Below are 20,352 nucleotides of genomic sequence, written 5' to 3'. Positions count from 1 at the left end.
ATCTCTACTGCTGAAACTATACTTATAAAACCCATTCACACCAATTCCAAGCTCCAGTCTTGCCCACATGTATCTTCACAGGCCAGGCCAATGACACCAGCTGCTGACACTGGCACTGTGAGGATGTTGATGGAGCTTCATCAAATACTGCCTTGTTCCATCATGTCCTGGATATTCCACTGGTAATTTTAGTTATCAAAAGATTGTCTATAAATGTCTCTGAACATGAAAGTTAACTGTGTGGCACAAAAGCTGTTCAGAGATCCCAGCCAGCAGTTACATTGCTACTGGCAGATCTTCAATCTATTTGAAGCCCACAGCTTGTTGGTGGCCTATTTTGGAAGTATTCCAATATGCTGAGAACAGCATCTTGATTCTACAGTGTACTTCTGGGATTGGTTTCATGAAGATAGCGGCAGAATGCCATTCCCTGAAGTGCTCTCTACCAGTGTCATAAACCTCCAAGTTTTAGTCTCAAAGTGACATGCCAGTAGAAAAAAGCAAAGACTCTTTGGAACAGCCACTATACTGCACCTCATTATAAAACAGCAATAAAATCAAAGAAAATAAAGATACATTTTTCTGAAGAGGACTTTAAAAATAAAAAGAATGGATTTAATCAGCAGCAGCCCTCCAGGAACAAATCACGACAGACAAGATCAAAGCAACCTACTTGTACAATGATCACAGTAAAGCAGCTTTCATTCTAGCTTTGAACTTACATTCATCTCAATAGGACAATGGTTAGGCTTACACATTAAAAGGGGGAGACTCAGATAAATAAAGATTGAGAAGGATCTGCTGGCTAACCGATGCCTTTGGAGAACCACTTTATCTTCAAGAAAGCTGAAAAAGCATAAAAATCAAAAAAAAAACAAATCAAGGGTAAAGAATAAGCTCTAAGAAATCAGACACCAATGCCACCAAAGTCACCTCTTGGAAGTTTTCAGACATTGTAAGGAAGAACTTGCATTTTAATAGTACCTTTCACAACATAAGGACACCCTGTTCTTTTTTTAGAGATACAGCACTGAAACAGGCCCTTCGGCCCACTGAGTCTGTGCCGACCAAGAACCACCCATTTATACTAACCCTACAGTAATCCCATATTCCCTACCACCTACCTACACTAGGGGCAATTTACAATGGCCAATTCACCTATCACCTGCAAGTCTTTTTGGCGGTGGGAGGAAACCGGAGCATCCGGCGAAAACCTACGCGGTCACAGGGAGAACTTGCAAACTCCGCACAGGCAGTACCCAGAATTGAACCCGGGTCCCTGGAGCTGTGAGGCTGTGGTGCTAACCACTGCGCCACTGTGCCGCCCCTGTTATGAAAGTGCTTCGTTATTTTTTGTTAAGTCTATGGTTTGAGGACTTATATTTAAATTGGATTCATTGGACGGCTGAAGCTTTCATCGAAGCTGGACTTTGCTTTGTTGTTGACAGCTCATTGAAAGGACACTGACATGTTGTTTAAAAACAGCCTTGCTGAAAGTCATCTGCTTTAAGCAATAAACAATAGAAATCTTGGTGATCTGGGGAAGATATTTACAGAGATGTGACAGGTTAAGATTTATAGGGGTGAGCAGACTTGGCTCTTGAGATATTGCTTTTGGTTTCACTTTGGACAGTGTGTTGGGGTGTGAACTGTTTTGAAATCAGTTGGAGAAAGCCAGCCAAGAGAGCAGCCACCATCAGCTCACCCTCTTCCATTTCTTTGAGAACTTCCTGAGAAACAAGTGTATGAAATAAAGAAACTGATGGCTGCATTTCTCCTGAAAAGCGTGCCAGAAACTCCAGATGCCGCATTTCTCCTGGAACGCCTGCCAAACTGATCCTCAACATCGCGTGAAAAGAACTGCTCTCGAGAGATCCCAGTGACAGCCACCTGCACGTATTTTGGACACCTGACCAAAAAAGGGACAACTGGCATCTTTCCATATCTTCCCTATTTTTCTTCAAGAATTAGCAAGTTTTTGGCCAAAGCATTCTTTTTTTGTCTTTTTTTTTGTAACAGAACTCTGCAGAGAGAGTTTCTGTATTTTTTCAGTCTGTGTGTGGGGGGGGGGGGGGGGGGGGGGAGGGAGGGGGGGAAGGTGGGAAGAATTTAAAAAGGGAACTTTCAAATTTCAATCTGTGTATTACTGCTTTGCTTCTTTCCTGGGTAAGTTTTATTTGATAATAAACTGATAATTTTGTTGTTTATTAAAAAAACCTGGTAGATGTATTTTATTCAGCGATAAAGAGTAGAGTATATGATTAACTGCATCGGTAACTGGGTAAACATTTAAAAAAATATACGTTGTGACTTGTGGAGAAGTGGAACTAGAAAAGATAGTGCACTCATCCCACCTCGGTCGTAGCATATAATTGGGGGCTCGGTGCGGGATAACCCAATGCTGATGACGTGCAATTGTAAGTGGGGTAATGATAATTCAAAAGAGGAAAAGTAAAAAAAAAGGTTTAGTTTAGAGATACAGCACTGAAACAGGCCCTTCGGCCCACCAAGTCTGTGCCAACCATCAACCACCCATTTATACTAATTCTACACTAATCCCATATTCCTACCACATCCCCACCTGTCCCTATATTTTCCCTACCACCTACCTATACTAGGGGCAATTTATAATGGCCAATTTACCGATCAACCTGCAAGTCTTTGGCATGTGGGAGGAAACTGGAGCACCCGGAGGAAACCCACGCAGACACAGGGAGAACTTGCAAACTCCACACAGACAGTACCCAGAATTGAACCCAGGTCACTGGAGCTGTGAGGCTGCAGTGCTAACCACTGCGCCGCCCTTGTGCATTGAGTAAAGTTTACACTATCAGAATGTCTTCGTCAGTTGCTACGACCTTTCTGGGAAAGGAGGATCTATCTCTGAGTGATTTGAGAAACTTAACCAAGGTTAGACTAAAGGAATTGGCAGAAAAGTTAGTGTTAGATTTAAAACTGGAGCTAGGAAAGCACACATAATTGAAGTAATAGTACACTATTTGAAATTGTAAGAAGAAAAAGATGAAACAGATGTCAGTGCAGTTGAATTAGCTACAAATCAGTTATCGATGAAGCAGCTTGAACTTAGAAACACAGAAACATAGAAAATAGGAGCAGGAGTTGGCCATTCGGCCCTTAGAGCCTGCTCCGCCATTCATTATGATCATGGCTGATCATCCAACTTAGTAACCTGCTCCTGCTTTCGGTCCCATATCCTTTGATCCCTTTAAACCCAAGAGCAATATCTAACTCCTCCTTGAAAACATATAATGTTTTGGCCTCAACTGCTTTCTGTGGTAGCGAATTCCACAGGCTCACCACTCTCTGGGTGAAGAAATTTCTCCTCATCTCAGTCCTGAATGGTTTACCCCGTATCCTTAGACTATGACCCCTAGTTCTGGACTCCCCCACCATCGGGAACATCTTTCCTGCATCTACCCTGTCAAGTCCTGTTAGAATTTTATAGGTTTCTATGAGATCACCCCTCACTCTTCTGAACTCCAGTGAATATAATCCTAACCAACTCAATCTCTCCTCATACGTCAGTCCCGCCATCCCAGGAATCACTCTGGTAAACCTTCTCTGCACTCCCTCTATAGCAAGAACATCTTTCCTCAGATAAGGAGACCAAAACTGCACACAATATTCCAGGTGTGGCCTCACCAAGGCCCTGTATAATTGCAGCAAGACATCCCTGCTCCTGTACTCGAATCCTCTCGCTATGAAGGCCAACATATCATTTGCCTTTTTTACCGCCTGTTGCACCTGCATGCTTACCTTCAGCGACTGGTGTACGAGAACACCTAGGTCTCGTTGCATATTCCCCTCTCTCAGTTTATAGCCGTTCAGATAATAATCTGCCTTCCTGTTTTTGCTACGAAAGTGGATAACCTCACATTTATCCACATTATACTGCATCTGCCATGCATTTGCCCACTCACTGAACTTGTCCAAATCACCCTGAAGCCTCTGCATCCTCCTCACAACTCACCCTCCCACACAGTTTTGTGTCATCTACAAATTTGGAGATATTACATTTAGTTCCGTCATCTAAATCATTAATATATATTGTGAATAGCTGGGGTCCTAGCGCCGATCCCTGCCTGCCATTTGGAAAAAGACCCATTTATCCCTACTCTTTGTTTCCTGTCTGCCAACCAAATTTCTGCCCATCGCAATACACTACCCCCAATCCTATGCGCTTTAAGTTTACATGCTAATCTCTTATGTGGGACTTTGTCGAAAGTCTTTTGAAAGTCCAAATAAACCACATCCACTGGCTCCCCCTCTTCAGCTCTACTAGTTATATCCTTGAAGAATTCCAGTAGATTTGTCAAGCATTATTTCCCTTTCATAAATCCATACTAACTCTGTCCGATTCTACCACTGTTCTCCAAGTGCTCTGCTATAAAATCTTTGATAATGGACTTTAGAATTTTCCCCACTACCGACGTCAGGCTGACTGGTCTATAATTCCCTGTTTTCTCTCTACCTCCCTTTTTAAATAGTGAGGTTACATTAGCTACCCTCCAATCTGTAGAAACTGTTCCAGAGGCTATAGAATTTTGGAAGATGACCACCAATGCATCCACTATTTCTAGGGCTACTTCCTTATGTACTCCGGGATGCATACCATCAGGCCCTGGGGATTTATCAGCCTTCAATCCCATCAATTTCCCCAACACCATTTCTCTACTCATACTGTTTTCCTTCAGTTCCCCTCTCACGTTAAACCCTGTGTTCCCCAACATTTCTGGTATGATATTTGTGTCCTTCTTTGTGAAGACAGAACCAAAGTATGTGTTTGGCTGGTCAGCCATTTCTTTGTTCCCCATAATAAATTCCCCTGTTTCTGACTGTAAGGGACCTACATTTGTCTTCACTAATCTTTTTCTCTTCACATACTTATAGAAACTTTTACAGTCAGTTTTTATGTTCCCCGCAAGCTTGCTCTCGTACTCTATCGTCCCCTTCTTAATCACTCCCTAATCAATTAAACGACAAAGAAAAGAAAAAAGAAATAGAATTGGGAAAACTTAAGCTTGAACAGTAAAGAGAATTGACAATGAAAAAACTGAACTAGAATTTCAAAGAGAAAGTGAAAGAGAAGGAAGGGAATTCGAATTATCAAAGATGGACTAAGCCAAAGGGGTGGTCTTGACTCCAAGGAAAATTTTGGAGGGGAAAGATCTGACTCCAGCCAAGGACCCAGTGGAGAGCTGTTTAAATTTGTACAAGCCCTCTCGAGGTCTGAGGAAAGGGACGTAGAGGCATTTTTCATTTCGTTTGAAAAGATAGCTAGACATATGAAGTAGCCAAAGAAAAGACACTGCTTATGCAAAGCAGGTTGTTGGGCAGAACTCATGAAGTTTATGCCATGCTTTCTGAGGAGGCTTCTGTAGATTATGGGATGGCAAAAAAGGCTTTTCTCCCTGCGTTTGAGTTAGTCCCTGAAATGTACAGGCAGAAATCTTGGAACCACCGGAGACAGCCTGGGTAGACTTATATAGAATTTGAGAGGGTAAAGCAAATTAATTTTGATGGTGAGATGCGGCCACTAAAGGTAGAGGCCATGTATGAGAACCTGAGGGAGCTAATTCTCCTGAAAGAATTTAAAAATTCACTCCCTCCATTTGGAAAAACCCATGTTGCGAACTAGAAAGTTTCAACAGCCAGACAGGCAGCTGAGATCACTGATGATAATGAGCTTGTTTACAAGACCAAACCCTTTGTCCATCACCCCCACAAACCCGAGGAGGATAGGTGGGAGGGTGAAAGAAGGCAAGTGGCTGGGGATAAGAAGGGACAGCTGGGAACACCCTTGGATCTCCTCCTCAGGCCAGAAAGGAAGATGTTGAGGGTGGAAGTGAGGTCCGGAAGCCTAAATGTTACCATTGTCACAAGGTGGGACACCTTCATGCAGAATAATGAAAGTTGTGAGGTAAATCCACGGGACTTATAGGGATACACAAAGCCAGTGTAGAGAAAGGGGCCCTGACTGAGAGTACGACAGATCAGGCTGTAGCTCTGACTGCAGCTGTAAGGCCAAGTACAAAAACCGCTGTGAGTGTGGGGAATGTGAATAAGATACCTGAGAGTTATAGGGAATTCTTGTCAAAAGAAGTTTATCCTTTACCCCTTAAGTTTATCCTTATCCCTCAAGTGAGGCAGGTAAACCTATAGTTATACTTAGGGATACAGGAGCCACCCAAACTCTTTTGCTAGAACAGTTCATAAGTTTTCCACCAGAGAATGCACTGAATGCCAAGGGTTTAGTAAATGCTATTGGCAGGAAGTATACCCATACCTTTGTATCGGGTGCACCTAGAGCATGACCTAATGTCTGGAATGGTAAATGTAGGAGTTATCCATAGTTTGCCTGTAGACAGAGTTGACCTACTCCTGGAGAGTGATTAGGCCGGAGCAAAGGTAGTAGCTTCTCTAGTAGTCACGGAAAGACCAATTGAAGTCAAAGAGACAGAACAGTTGCAGGAGAAGGTTCTAGGAATAGTTCCTTCGCGTGTAGTGACCAGAGCAATGGCTAAACAAGTTCCATTGTCGGCAGTAAAATTGGCACCATAGTCAGATAGTTGAATATCTGAAACTTTCTTTGGTGATTTGGATAATCTGAAGGAAATGTTCAATAAATCTTCTCTGATTGAGGCTCAGCAAGCCATTCCAGATTTAAATAAAGTGGCACAATTGGTTCTAACAGAAGCTGAAGCAAAGGGAGTTTCAGAAGGCTACTATATTAAAAATGGGATTCTGATGAGGAAGTGGAGATTTCCTCACAGACCTGCGGACGAAGAATGGACGGTTGTTCAACAGATAGTGGTACCACCCAAGTATCACCGGGAAATATTAAGGATAGCCGATGAAATTCCTATAGCGGGACATGTGGGGATCCGGAAGACCCAAACGCCAATAGGTTGACATTTTTACTGACCAGGTCTTTCCAAGGATGTGGTACAGTTTTGTAAAAAGTGCCAAACGTGCCATAAAACCGGCACCTCTAACTCCCATACCAGTTATTGGGGAACCATTTGGTAGGGTGTTAGGAAACTGTGTAGGGCCTTTACCAAAAACAAAAACAGGACACCAATATACACTCACTATCGTGGATATGGCTACTCGGTTCCCAGAGGCCATTCCCTTGAGAACAATTTCTGCTAAGGTAGTGGTAGAGAAGTTAACCCAGTTCTTCACTAGATATGGATTACTGATTGAGATTCAGTCGGATCAAGGTTCCAATTTTATGTCCAAAAATTTCCAGGAGGTTATGAATAATTTGGGTTTAACACAGTTGAAGTCTTCCGCCTACCACCCATAGACACAAGGAGCTTTAGAACGGTACCATCAGACCCTCAAAATGATGATCATGGCATACTGTCTTGAATATACCCTTGATTGGGATAAAGGGCTAGAATTTATTTTGTTTGCCACTAGGAATTCATCTAATGAATATACTGGTTTTAGTCTTTCTGAATTAGTTTATGGTTATGAGATAAGAGGTCCTCTAAAACTAATCAAAGAAAGGTTTTTAGAACAGAGGGACAAATCTTCTGTGTTAGAGTATGTATTTGTGTTCCAGGAACATCTCACGAGAGCCTGCAAAGTGGTGCAGGAACACCTTAAAGCTTTCAAACAACCATGAAGAAATGGGCAGACAAGCATGCCAAAACCCAAACATTTCAACCAGGGAATGAGGTATTAGTATTACTGCCTTTACAGGGTAAACCGCTGAAAGTACGGTTCAGTGGTCCATATAAAGTGGTCAAGATAAAGTAAATTATTTGATTGACATCCAAGATCGCCAGAAAAAGAATTGGCTATGTCATATCAATATGTTGAAACAATATCATTGCCAGGAGGAGGATAAGCAAACAAAGATAGTGGGGACAGTAAAGGATGAAAGGGATAGTGAGGATAAGGCAGAAGGAGGCCTAGACAATTCTCAAATTGAACCCCCTACTATCCAGTTTGCTAATACTGAATTGTTAGGGAGTTTGGACACTATGGTTTCATATTTAGATGCAGAACAATGAGAAGACCTAACAAGGCTACTCACAGCATTTAAAAGAGTCTGTAGGGACAAGCCAGGATGTACAACCTTAGCCACACATGATGTGGATGTAGCGAAATCCTTTCCCATAAAACAGCATCCTTATCGCTTAAGTTCAGAGAAACAGGCCCAGTTAAAAGCAGAAATTCAATGCATGCTGGAATGCACTGACCCCCAGGTCACTAGCATCAATTGCTACCTTGAAGGGCTTCTTGAAATTTGGAGCAGCCAACACTGGTTCATGAATCAAAATGGTTTTCAGCCTCTCAAAAGATGCTTGGCATTCCCCTGACCACACTACCTTGGTTTTCTTTTTTTTGCAGCAAATCTGTCAGTGAAGCAGCTACAGAACTGTTGACAGTTCATTGAAAGGATATTGAGATGTTGTTTAACAGCTGCCTTGTTGGAAGTCATGTGTTTTTAAGCAATAAACAACAGAAATATTGGTGACCTTAGGAAAATGTTTACAGAGAAGTGATGGGCCAAGATTTATAGGGGTCAGGAGGCTTGACTCTTTAGATATTGTTTTTGATTTCTGTTATGACCAGGTGAGCAATGTGTCGAGGGTGTCTGTTGCTGTCTTCACTTGGTCTTATTGTAAAAAGGGTTTAATTTTTAACACACTGTGTTTTGAGCCCCGCTTTTTGTGAATCTGTGTTCACAGTTTCCCATTATCAGGCATATAACTAAGCACAAACAGGCTTTCTTTGGTGTAAGATAAGATGAAATTTATTAAACCTTAACGCTAATACGGTTCATGCCTGTGGATATACGACCCGCTCATGCTAGCATGTACATGCAATATAAACATGCCAAGATAGGGACAGAAAAGAGTAGAAGAGATAAGTAGAACAGTTTGAGGCAATATCTTGTTGCTGTTTCTTGAGCTTGCTGTAGTCTTTAATTGAAGTTATAGTCTTGCATTTTGTTGGGGCCCAGTAATCTTCTTAAAACTGCATTCACATGGCAAACCTTTCTCTCTTTGAGTTTCACGTGTCTTCAATGGTTTCAGTTCCCTGAGAGATAAGCAGGCAGACAGACAGACAGGCACTGGAGATGTTCTTAGCTCCAAGAGAGCACATGGCATTCTCTTGGCAATTCCTTTGTTTCGGAGTTCAAATTCAAAAAGCTCCCAGGTTGCCCCACAGGTTAGCCATGTGACTAGCTCCTTAAATGGAACAGTCTCTTCGCATCCCTTGTTGGAGGCTCAAATTTCTCTGCCAGAGCCAGCTTTCCATGTGACTAAAACTAGTCTGACCACTTCTGTGTATTGGAGAGCAACTGCAGAGTCTCCATTGCTTCAACATTGTCTGTTAACCATGGAAATGTCTTTCTGGTCAGGGCTTCCAATTTTAAGTTTTAATGTTCATGTGGTGAAATAATGTGTGCCTCAGTCTTGGCAGGTGGGGGTTTGCCTGACAGCTTCATTTTGGACAGTGTGTTGGGGTGTGAACTGCTTTGAACAGTTAGAGAAAACCAGCCAAGAGAGCATCAGCTCACCCTCTTCCATCTCTTTGAGAACTTCCTGAGAATCAAGCATAAGAAATAAAATAACTGATGCTGCATTTCTCCTGAAAAGTGTGCCAGAAACTCTTGTTGCTGCAGTTCTCTTGGAAAGCCTGCCAAACTGATTCTCAACGTTGCCTGAAAAGAACTGTTCTAGAAATATCCCAGTGACAGCCATCTACATGTATTTTGGACGCCAAACCAAAAAAGGGACAATGGACATCTTTCCATATCTTCTCTTTTTTCTTCAAGAATTAGCAAGTATTTGGCCAAAGGATTCTTTTTGGGGTTTTTTTTGTAACAGAACTCTGTAGAGAGAATTTCTGTGCTTTTTCAGTGTGTGTTGAGTGTGGGGGTGGGGGGGGGGGGGGTGGATTTAAAAAGAGAACTTTCATATTTCGATCTGTGTGTTAATGTTTTGTTTTGTTACTGGATAAGTCTTGTTTGATAATAAACTGATAATTTTGTTGTTTATTAAAGAAATCTGGTTGGTGTATTTTATTCTGGGAGAAAGAGTAGACATTCAAAAAAATATTTGTTGTGACCTGTGGAGAAGTGGAACTAGAAGACTCCTCCTGCCTCGGTTGTAACAACCCAACGCACTTTGCAAGCCAATGAAGTACTTTTGAAGTGCAGTCACTAGTAACTCGGAAACACAATAGCCAATTTGCCCACAGCAATATATCTCAAACAGCAATGATAACATGACTAAATAATCTGTTTTCTTGTGATTTTGGTTGACAGAAGAACATTGACCTGGATATTGGAGAAAAGCTTTCCTGCTCTTTTTCAAAATAGTGCCATAAGATCTTTCATGTCCACCTGAGAGGCACTCAGTTTAACGTTACATCCGAAAAACAGCACCTTCGACAGTACAGCACTTGAACATCAGCCTAGATTGTGTGCCCAAACCTCTTGGATTGGAACTTGAGCCCACAACCTTGTGACTCAGAGGACTAACGGTGAGCCAGGGTTAGAGGGGTTGAAAGGACAAGAATAAAAGTATTACCAATGTTAAAGCAAGTACTCTATAAAAAGCTGTGTTGTACCTGTACATAAAAGCTCAAACTACCTTTCTCTGTCACTTCTCAAGCACTTGCTGTACAAAAAGGAAAAACAGAATGTATTTGGACTATGATACTTGTGTTTATATAATACAAAGAACTATACTGTAAGGACATGTCTGGAAAGGCCACAGCAACAACCATTTACATTTTCATTTTATAAACTTGGACATCTAATTATTGGTCTGAGAAGAATGAAGAGCTATTACAAGTATATATAGTAATTGATAAAAGCAGCCACATGGCAGAAAGTCTAGGTGGCTCATTTTAAATATGTTAGCAATGAGAATAAAAGGGAAGCTCATGCTTCATCTTTCTGTCTCTTTTTACCTTCAATGTACACAATGAAAGGTGTCTTTAAGAGACGCTCTTCCACTTTAAAAAGTGTTATATATTTTTGTTGTTGGGAAAGGTAGAAAAGCCTGGGTCGCTTTTATCACAAAAATAAAAATCACATGTGACAAAATGGCATGTTTGGCACAACTGACATAACATATGTTAGCAAACAAAAACAACTTCCCTTTGATTTTTCCAGAAAGACCACCCTCAGAGAGCTATATTTTGACAGTATACTTGTGGGAAAGAAAGTGAACTCCATCTCAAGGGCAGACATTGTCGGGCCATTATCAAATATTGACTACATGGAGCACAGTGGGGATCAGCCATGACAGCAACTCAATAAACAACATCAAACTTGGAAATAAAAATTAAGTAGGAAACTCCACAGCACATAGCATAAATGAGCATGTGAAATGATTTCAAAACTGCAATGTCAGATAACAGTAATTCTTTGTTTATTCCATCATCCGAATCCAATAAGATTAATCAGCCTTGCTATAACTACAATTTATCCAATATTCCCCTTGAAATATTAGATTAATATACAATTCCCAGTATCATATACTGAGAAATTTCTGACATGTAAACAGGTCATGTTTTGTAGATTGAGACCAATGTGCTTTGGTCAGATAACTAATAGGTCACTGTCCTCTTCAAAAAAAGCAACTACCTTTTGGGAAAAAAGTCCTTTACTGTGATCTGTAAACAGATCAGATCACAAATGCATAAATCCCACTACCTCTAGGTACCTGGAGAGAATGTGCCAAAAGAAACTGTGTGCATCATTCCATTCCATCTGATCCTTGAAATGCAGTTCCATGGTGAAACTCAAGAAATATGGATATAGAAGCCAATGTGCGGTGGTAAACAAAGGCAAGAATTGATGTTGGGAATCAGTACCAAACTGCAATAATACAATAAACTTAACCAGCTTCTCAGGTACTAGAGAATACAAAATTTACAACTACTATGATAAGCCCATAATGTAAGTAATGTTCTTAAGCAGTTCCTCCCATTTTCTCATCACCTACCAAAACAATCAGGTCTGCCTATCTCTATGTAAATGGCTTTGGTTCGATTTCCTGATTTTAACATAAGAAGTTCATAAATACCTTCAAATGGTGATCAGGATCAAGTAGACTCAAAATCTTTTATTAAATGCTGCCAAGGATACATCACGCATAATGGTTGTGTTATAATTGAATGGCTTGGCTCCTCTATCCACCATCAGACACAGAAAACATTAAAATCTGTAACCAAGGTATCAAGTTAAGCTAGGATATGATACCTGACAGTGTTTATTTAACCCCTTTATATACCATGACAAAATTAAAGGATGTGATATCATGTCAAATCTTTTTTTTTAATAAACTCCTTAGTCACATCGGGTTGTGTCTGGCTTGCTACTTGCTGCTGCCAATAGATGTCAAAATGGAAACAGTTTCACCAATGACCTTCAACATGATGAGCAGAAACAAAGTCACCCAAAAAAGTCAGTTTCTTTTAATTTGCCAGAAGCCGTAGAATACTAGAAATGGACAACAGGAGAGTAGTCAGAAGCCTGAACAGTCTCTGATGTTGGTCAGCAGTACATGTGCCAGAAGACCAAGAGATTCTGGTCCAAATAGGATTGGTAGCTATTTCTTATATATTTTAAAAGTTTGTTCAAATCTCTGAAAACAGATAAATACCCTCAATCTTCCATCATACCTATGACCTTGTGTAATAGACAACCACAGCAAATGTTCTTTTCCCCATTTCACCCCACCATACACTAAACGGTCTTTAAAGTCATTAACTGCAACAGCCAGGGAGGGTAAACAAAAGCATATTTCCTGAGTTCTTCTGCTTTGACTTCCATATCCAAGTATCAAGCCTCAAAGTCAAACATTTGAGAGTTCATCTCCTAGCCCTCAGGGGCCTACACCTGGAGGAAACTGTAAAATAATTTTTAATTAAGAAATCCAGGTGGCATACCAATATGCATTAAACAGGACATGATTAAGACTGTAAAAAAGGAGATAAGATAAAGTAAATCAGAAGGTATAAATAAGGTGATCACCTCACTGTTATTTCTATCGCAAAATCCAGGCCATTGTTTTGGAAGTTGGTGGTATGTACAATTAAACATAAGCATAACCAGCACATCTTGCACCAAAAAACACATGAAACAACAACAAGCAAGTCAAGAAAATCTGCTTATTTTCATTTCATCAGATAGAAGAGGAATTGGCATTTTAACATATCAAGTTAACCTGCAACACTGACTCCCTGAACAGGAACACATCAAAAAACATCTGCTCCTATTGTGGGCTGCTTGACACAGTTGCAGATCAATAAGGTGCAAGTGTGACTGGTCTGTGTGAATGTGTATTGCAGACAGGTGGTAAGTGGTGTGGGTGGCTTCCATTTTTCAACTCCCAACTGACAGCACATAGCGTTTTGCTAAAAATGGTGTGTTAGCCCCTGGGTGTTTTTAAGATCAAATAAACAGGCAAATGACAGGTTTTCTCATAGGTTAAAAAAAAGCAAGGTAACTTTTTTTTAAAAATCCCGAAATGGTCACAACCTCACCCACACGCGCATACACAAGAATAGATAGAAAGAAGATGGTAGCATGCAATAAAGTCCAAATTACTGTACAAGTTAAGTCTGTTACTTAAAAAACCTTGAGTTTCTTTCGGGAGGAAATTTTATAATGGTGTTGAAGGTCTGAATGTTCTTTGTCTTGGAGTTGTTAAGTATTGCAGTCTTCTGTTGTTAAAACTCAGTCCAATGTTGGTGGTGTGAATCCTGGTTTATTTTCACAGATGGAGTGCCTCAAAGTCACCTCGCAATTTCTCTGCTGCAGTGGTTGTTCAAGTTGTTATTCAGCAAGTTTCTGCTGCATATCTGGGCCGTAACTCACAGCCTCTATCTGGAACTAGATTTCTGTGTTCTTTGCTTCATCTCCCCCCTCTCTCTCCAGAAAGCTACATTTTAAGATAAAAAGTCACCACATTTGAGTCTCTGTCAGGTGACAAAGGACACTCTCACCTGGTGTCACCATAAAATGGCCCAGGTTATGGAAGCCATTGCTATCTGTTGGCATGGATGGGCACTAATGGTTTACAATGGTGCTACTTCACACCTATTCACCTTGGTTTGGGCTGTGGAGTCAGTTTGTTTACAAACCTTTGTTAGTCCCAATCCTGTAGTTAGGAATCATTAACATGAAATGGGCTTCTTTCCATTTCAATGTGTTTTCCCCAAAGCAAATTCAGACACAGTTAATGAGTTTCAACTTTGCAGATAGGCTTGTTTATTGACAGTGCAGGAGGGGTCCCCTGACCTCTACTCCATTTTGTCTGTAGTACAAATGTGCCCATTTCCTGTGGTTCAGTGCAACAGTTGACTTATATTTCGTAATTCCTCCAGTTCATTGTTTAATTCATCATGGCTCCTTCTGAGCGTAACAGTGCCCTCTGCTATTTTCAGCACCATTTGGGAAGTCCTACTTCTTGTGTAAAACAAATGTAATACATGAAGAGGACCAGTCCCAGCTGGTACATTATTCTTTTTGATCTTTCATCACATACATATTGATAATCAGGACTTAAAATCCTGACTTCACATTAGATCCCACTAAAGCTGTACAGATGTTCAGCAATCCGTAGCCTCATTTGAAAAAACATGTTATATTAAAAGAATGTTTTATCAAAAGTCATTCTTCATGAAAAATAAAGGGGTAGTGTGCATAGAGCATACGGTGTTTACGGTTTAACTGTTAAACACTTTCCCTTGCTACCTTTTAGCATTTGATGCTAACAGCAACCCTCTGCATTTCCAAAAATTATCCATAAGGAGAAAAAGCTGGGCAAGGCCACATGATGCCACATACCTTGGTGAACATTCCCTTGATGTTAACAGCAACCCTTTAGTGTTGCCCACTGTTCATCCATAAGGTGAAAGAACTGCAAGAGGCAGTTAATACTTGTGCTACTTGTGACCTTGGAGAACGATGACCTTTTTTTAAAAAAAAACCTTTAAAATTCAGTTCTATTATGACTTAACATTAACGTATCAAAATGCCTTCACTTGAAACAGAGCACTAGGGTTAAAATAGCTAAGTCTATTTTTGGTAAACAGCCATTCAAATTCATAGTGTATCATCACCTGAGATGAGGAATAGCATCATTGTTGGCAGATCAATTTCAATGCACAAAGAATGACTTTTCTCTGGCAAAACAATGCAAATTTAGCCAGTATGGTGTATGGAAAATATGTAAGAAAGAGCTTTGCAAATACTGTTCCAAGAGAGCAGTGCTGCTTTGAAGGTGAAGTACATCCTACAGATTTGTCCATATTCTGTCAACGTTATCAACGGAGATGGACGTAAACTTACTGAAGATTATTTATTGCCCTTTTTGTGATGAAATTATCCCCAGAGGCACTCAGGGAGAAAACATTTTGCACAAAATTTCCCAGTGTGTGACATCAAGAAGCCCCACTCTAGTTGAATGCCAAACAACAACGAGCGCATTATATGACAGAGGACGGCTTAATCAGCTCTACATCATATCCTTGAAACCAAGGATAAGCACCGACATGTTGCACAACGGACATTTGACAGAATTATTGATTCAGCCACTGACATGGGGGCAATTAAGCTAAATATAAAGTGTATTGCTAATCTAATGCCATCAAAACACATTTCTCCATATAAATAAAGTAGCTAAGCATACAAATATCAATGGAGAGCAGCACAACTGTATTAACTAGCTAGCAAGCAAAGTTGGCAGAATAGAGCTAGCTACATCATGTCATGGGGTGGTAGATGGACTTTATTGGATGACCTCTGTGGATTCACACTATGACAGGAGTGCAAATTCAACCAATAAACCATGAAACTCAAAGAGAGGATTGTTATTGTGGTCATTGAGGTGAGGCAGTAGAAAAATCAGCAATAGGAAGACGGACCATTTCTCTTACTGTTGTTGTCACAAGACAATTTAACTCGTGACGGTCTCTGTGCAACTTCTCTGCCTGCTTGTAATATGCATCTGAAGACAGGACAGCCAACAAAAGGGCAGTGATCTCCAAATCAGGAGAATGTTATAGGGTGCAGAAATAGTACTTCAGAAGAATCATGTAAAACAGAAAAGCAGAGTGGGATATGAAGAGACAGAGAGATTAATGGTAGGGAACCAAGACTAGTTTATTCATCTCGACAGGCTGTGAAACCAGGTCCTGCATTCCAAAATACGAAACAACAGAATCTCTCATGGACAAGATATCATTTGCTCATCAAAGCTAGTGACAAAAATAGATTAACACAATTACAAATAAAGAGCGCCCTTAAAATCCTCAAATAAAGCGATTCTCTTAAAGTCACATATGTCTATATCTCAGTCTTTCACTGTCGATTCTGATTCAGCTCTGACAAGATACTTATTAATAAAAAGCTTCTCTGCAAAAGTTGAGCGGTTGTTACTGCATGTATTATTCAGTTACAAAATGTTTAGTCACAACCTGTAAGATTGTACTCCAGACTAAACCATTTATGTCCAAGCTAAATTTATTACCTGTTAGCAAAGGTGCACTTTTTAAAAAATGTAATTATATGATACAGACAACTTTCAAATGACATTGGCCACACAGGTTCGCTGCCCTCAAACTGATAGTAAATGATGCACATTGCAGGTGCTGATCTTTGACTGCTAGGCAGCAGAAAAATATCTGCTAGGTTATTTTAAAATACAAGGTTAAAGGTTTGAAGCAGAGGTGTCCAACCTTTTCGCATGGGTGCCACGTTACAACTTTTGTCTTACATGGGGGGCTGGTGAGACAATTTCAGAAAGATAAAGGCATTAAAAATTTATCTTACTGTTAATCAAAACAACAGCAAATGTGCATTGTTGTCAAGAAGCTTATTTCGCAATAAAGTGGATGAATTAATCGCACAAATAGATGTAAACAGGTATGATATAGTTGGGATTATGGAGACATGGCTGCAGTGTGACCAGGGATGGGAAATTAACATCCAGGGGTATTCAGTATTTAGGAAGGATAGACAAAAAGCAAAAGGTGGTGGAGTTGCATTGCTGGTTAAAGAGGAAATTAACGCAATAGTGAGGAAGGATATTAGCTCTGACGATGTGGAATCTGTATGGGTAGAGCTGAGAAACAATTAGGGGCAAAAAAAATTAGTGGGGGTTGTATATAGACCCCCAAACTGTAGTGGTGATGTTGGGAATGTCATTAAACATGAAATTAGAGGTGCATGCGATAAAGGAACATCTGTAATTATGGGTGACTTTAATCTGCATATAGATTGGGAAAATCAGATTAGTCACAATAACGTAGAGGAGGAATTCATGGAGTGTATATGGTATGGTTTTCTGGACCAATACGTTGAGGAACCAACTAGAGAACAGGCCATCCTAGACTGGGTATTGTGTAATGAGAGAGGAATAATTGACAATCTAGTTGTGCGAGACCCCTTGGGGATGACCGACCATAATATGATAGAATTCTTCATCAAGATGGAGAGTGATGTAGTTGATTCTGAGACTAGGGTCCTGAATCTTAATAAAGGAAACTACGAAGGTATGAGGCACGAGTTGGCTATGATGGATTGGGAAACGTTACTTAAAGAGATGACGGTGGATAAGCAATGGAAAACATTCAAAGAGCGCATGGATGAACTGCAACAATTGTTTATTCCTGTCTGGCGCAAAAGTAAAACAGGAAAGGTAGCCAAACCATGGCTTACAAGGGAAATTAGAGACAGCATTAGATCCAAGGAAGAGGCATGATAATCTACAACTCAGAATACTGAAGGAAGTGGCCCTAGAAATAATGGATGCATTGGTGGTCATCTTCCAAGATTCTATAGACTCTGGAACAGTTCCTACAGATTGGAGGGTAGCTAATGTAACCCCACTGTATAAAAAGGGAGGCAGAGAGAAAACAGGGAATTATAGACCAGTCAGCCTGACATCGGTAGTGGGGAAAATGCTAGAGTCCATTATCAAAGATTTTATAGCAGAGCATTTGGAGAACAGTGGTAGAATCAGACAGAGTCAGCATGGATTTACGAAACGGAAATCATGCTTGACAAATCAAATAGAATTCTTTGAGGATGTAACTAGTACAGTTGATGAGGGGGAGCCAGTGGATGTGGTTTATTTGGACTTTCAGAAGGCTTACAACAAAGTCCCACATAAGAGATTAGCATGTAAAATTAAAGCGCATGGGATTGGGGGTAGTGTATTGCGATGGATAGATAACTGGTTGGCAGATAGGAAACATAGAGTAGGAATAAACGGGTCTTTTTCCAAATGGCAGGCAGTGACTAGTGGGGTACGGCAGCGATCGGTGCTCGGACCCCAGCTAGTCACAATGTATATTAATGATTTAGATGAGGGAACTAAATGTAATATCTTCAAATTTGCAGATGACATAAAACTGTGTGGGAGGGTGAGTTGTGAGGAGGATGCAGAGAGGCTTCAGGGTGATTTGGATAAGTTATGTGAGTGGGCAAATGCATGGCAGATGCAGTATAATGTGGATAAATGTGAGGTTATCCACTCTGGTAGCAAAAACAGGAAGGCAGATTATCTGAATGGCTATAAACTGAGAGAGGGGAATATGCAACAAGACCTGGGTGTTCTCGTACACCAGTCGCTGAAGGTAAGCATGCAGATGCAACAGGCGGTAAAAAAGGCAAATGGTATGTTGGCCTTCATAACGAAAGGATCCGAGTACAGGAGCAGGGATGTCTTGCTGCAATTATACAGGGCCTTGGTGAGGCCACACCTGGAATACTGAGTGCAGTTTTGGTCTCATTATCTGAGGAAGGATGTTCTTGATATGGAGGGAGTGCAGTGAAGGTTTATCAGACTGATTCCTGGGATGGCGGGACTGATGTATGAGGAAAGATTGAGTCGGTTAGGATTATATTCACTGGAGTTCAGAAGATTGAGGGAGGATCTCATAGAAACCTATAAAATTCTAACAGGACTTGACAGGGTAGATGCAGGAAAGATGTCCCAATGGTGGGGGAGTCCAGAACCAGGGGTCATAGTCTAAGGATACAGAGTAAACCTTTCAGGACTGAGATGAGGCGAAATTACTTCATCCAGAGAGTGGTGAGCCTGTGGAAGTCGCTACCACAGAAAGCAGTTGAGGCCAAAACATTGTATGTTTTCAAGAACGAGTTAGATATAGCTCTTGGGATGAAAGAGATCAAAGGATATGGGGAGAAAGCGGGAACAGGTTACTGAGTTGGATGATCAGCCATGATCATAATGAATGGCAGTGCAGGCTCGAAGGGCCGAATGGCCTACTCCTTCTCCTATTTTCTATTTTTCTATGAGAAGACTAATTTATTGGCTTATTTTCTCTTCACTATGTAGGACACTGATTTAGTGAGATACCTGGCTTTTTTTGCTTGCACAAGTAGTCAATGTTTGCCCGCACAATTGTAGTGATGCATCTGTCAGGAGTGATCTTTGTTGCTCTCTCTCCCTCACCTCTCTTTGGCTGTCTGTCTGTCTCTCTCCCCCTCCTTCTCTGTGTTGCCCCTCTCTGTTGTTTCCCCCCCCCCCCGCCATGTCACCTCCCCCTCTCTCCCTCCCTCTCTGCCTCTCTCTCTCTGCTCCCACTGTCTCTCCCTCTCTGTCTCTCTCTCTCTGTCCCCCTCTCCCTCTCTCTCTGTCCACCTCCCTCTCTGCTCCCACTCTCTTTGTCTCTGCCCCTACTCTCTTTCTCTCTTCCCTCTTTGCCTCCTCTCCCTCTGCCCCCTCGGTTCCCTCCCCTCTCTCCGTTCCTCCTGCTTTCTCTCCCTGTCCCCCTCTCTCCAACTCTCTCCCTGCACCCCCCTTTCTCTCTCTCTCCCTGCCCCCCTCTCTCCCTATCTCTCTCACTTTCACACTGACAATTTTTTTTTTAAACTGGCCAATCACAAAACTGCTCTACTAAGAGTTCTCGCATTCTGCAACTGTCACAGAGAGTGGGAGAGAGGGACAGAGAGAGCAAGGGAGAGGGAGTGACAGAGAGAGAGAGAGACAGAGAGAGAGAGAGATAGAGGGACACACAGCTGCAATTTTTTAAAAGTTGGACTGGTTTGGAAGAAGTAGTCAATGGGAAATTTCTCATCCATGAAATTACCAGTCACGAACACCAAAATCCTTTACCGTGGACACTGGTGTCTGTTGTTATGGAAGGAATTCTGTGTTTTTTTTGTTAATTTTTTTTTGAGGAATTCACAGTCAAACTGAATAAATGTTGGACTAGAGTTTTTTTTCCAAGAGGGCACTGAAAGAACTAATTTGGCAACAATGTTTACTGGTTGTCACATGACTCAAGTTAAAAATAGATCAGAAACCCCAGTAACAG

General features: G+C 41.1%; 1 protein-coding gene across 1 annotated transcript in view; it reads right to left on the bottom strand.

Annotated features, from left to right (window-relative positions):
- The window catches only part of ppfia4 (PTPRF interacting protein alpha 4), a 907,198-nt gene that overhangs the window by 338,074 nt on the left and 548,772 nt on the right, over positions 1–20,352 (bottom strand). The window lies entirely within an intron of this gene.

The sequence above is a fragment of the Heterodontus francisci genome, chromosome 25 (genome assembly GCF_036365525.1).
Source record: "Heterodontus francisci isolate sHetFra1 chromosome 25, sHetFra1.hap1, whole genome shotgun sequence".
Lineage (NCBI taxonomy): Eukaryota > Metazoa > Chordata > Chondrichthyes > Heterodontiformes > Heterodontidae > Heterodontus > Heterodontus francisci.
The sequence above is the reverse complement of the archived record's forward strand: the minus strand, read 5'-3'. Positions and strand labels throughout refer to the sequence as shown.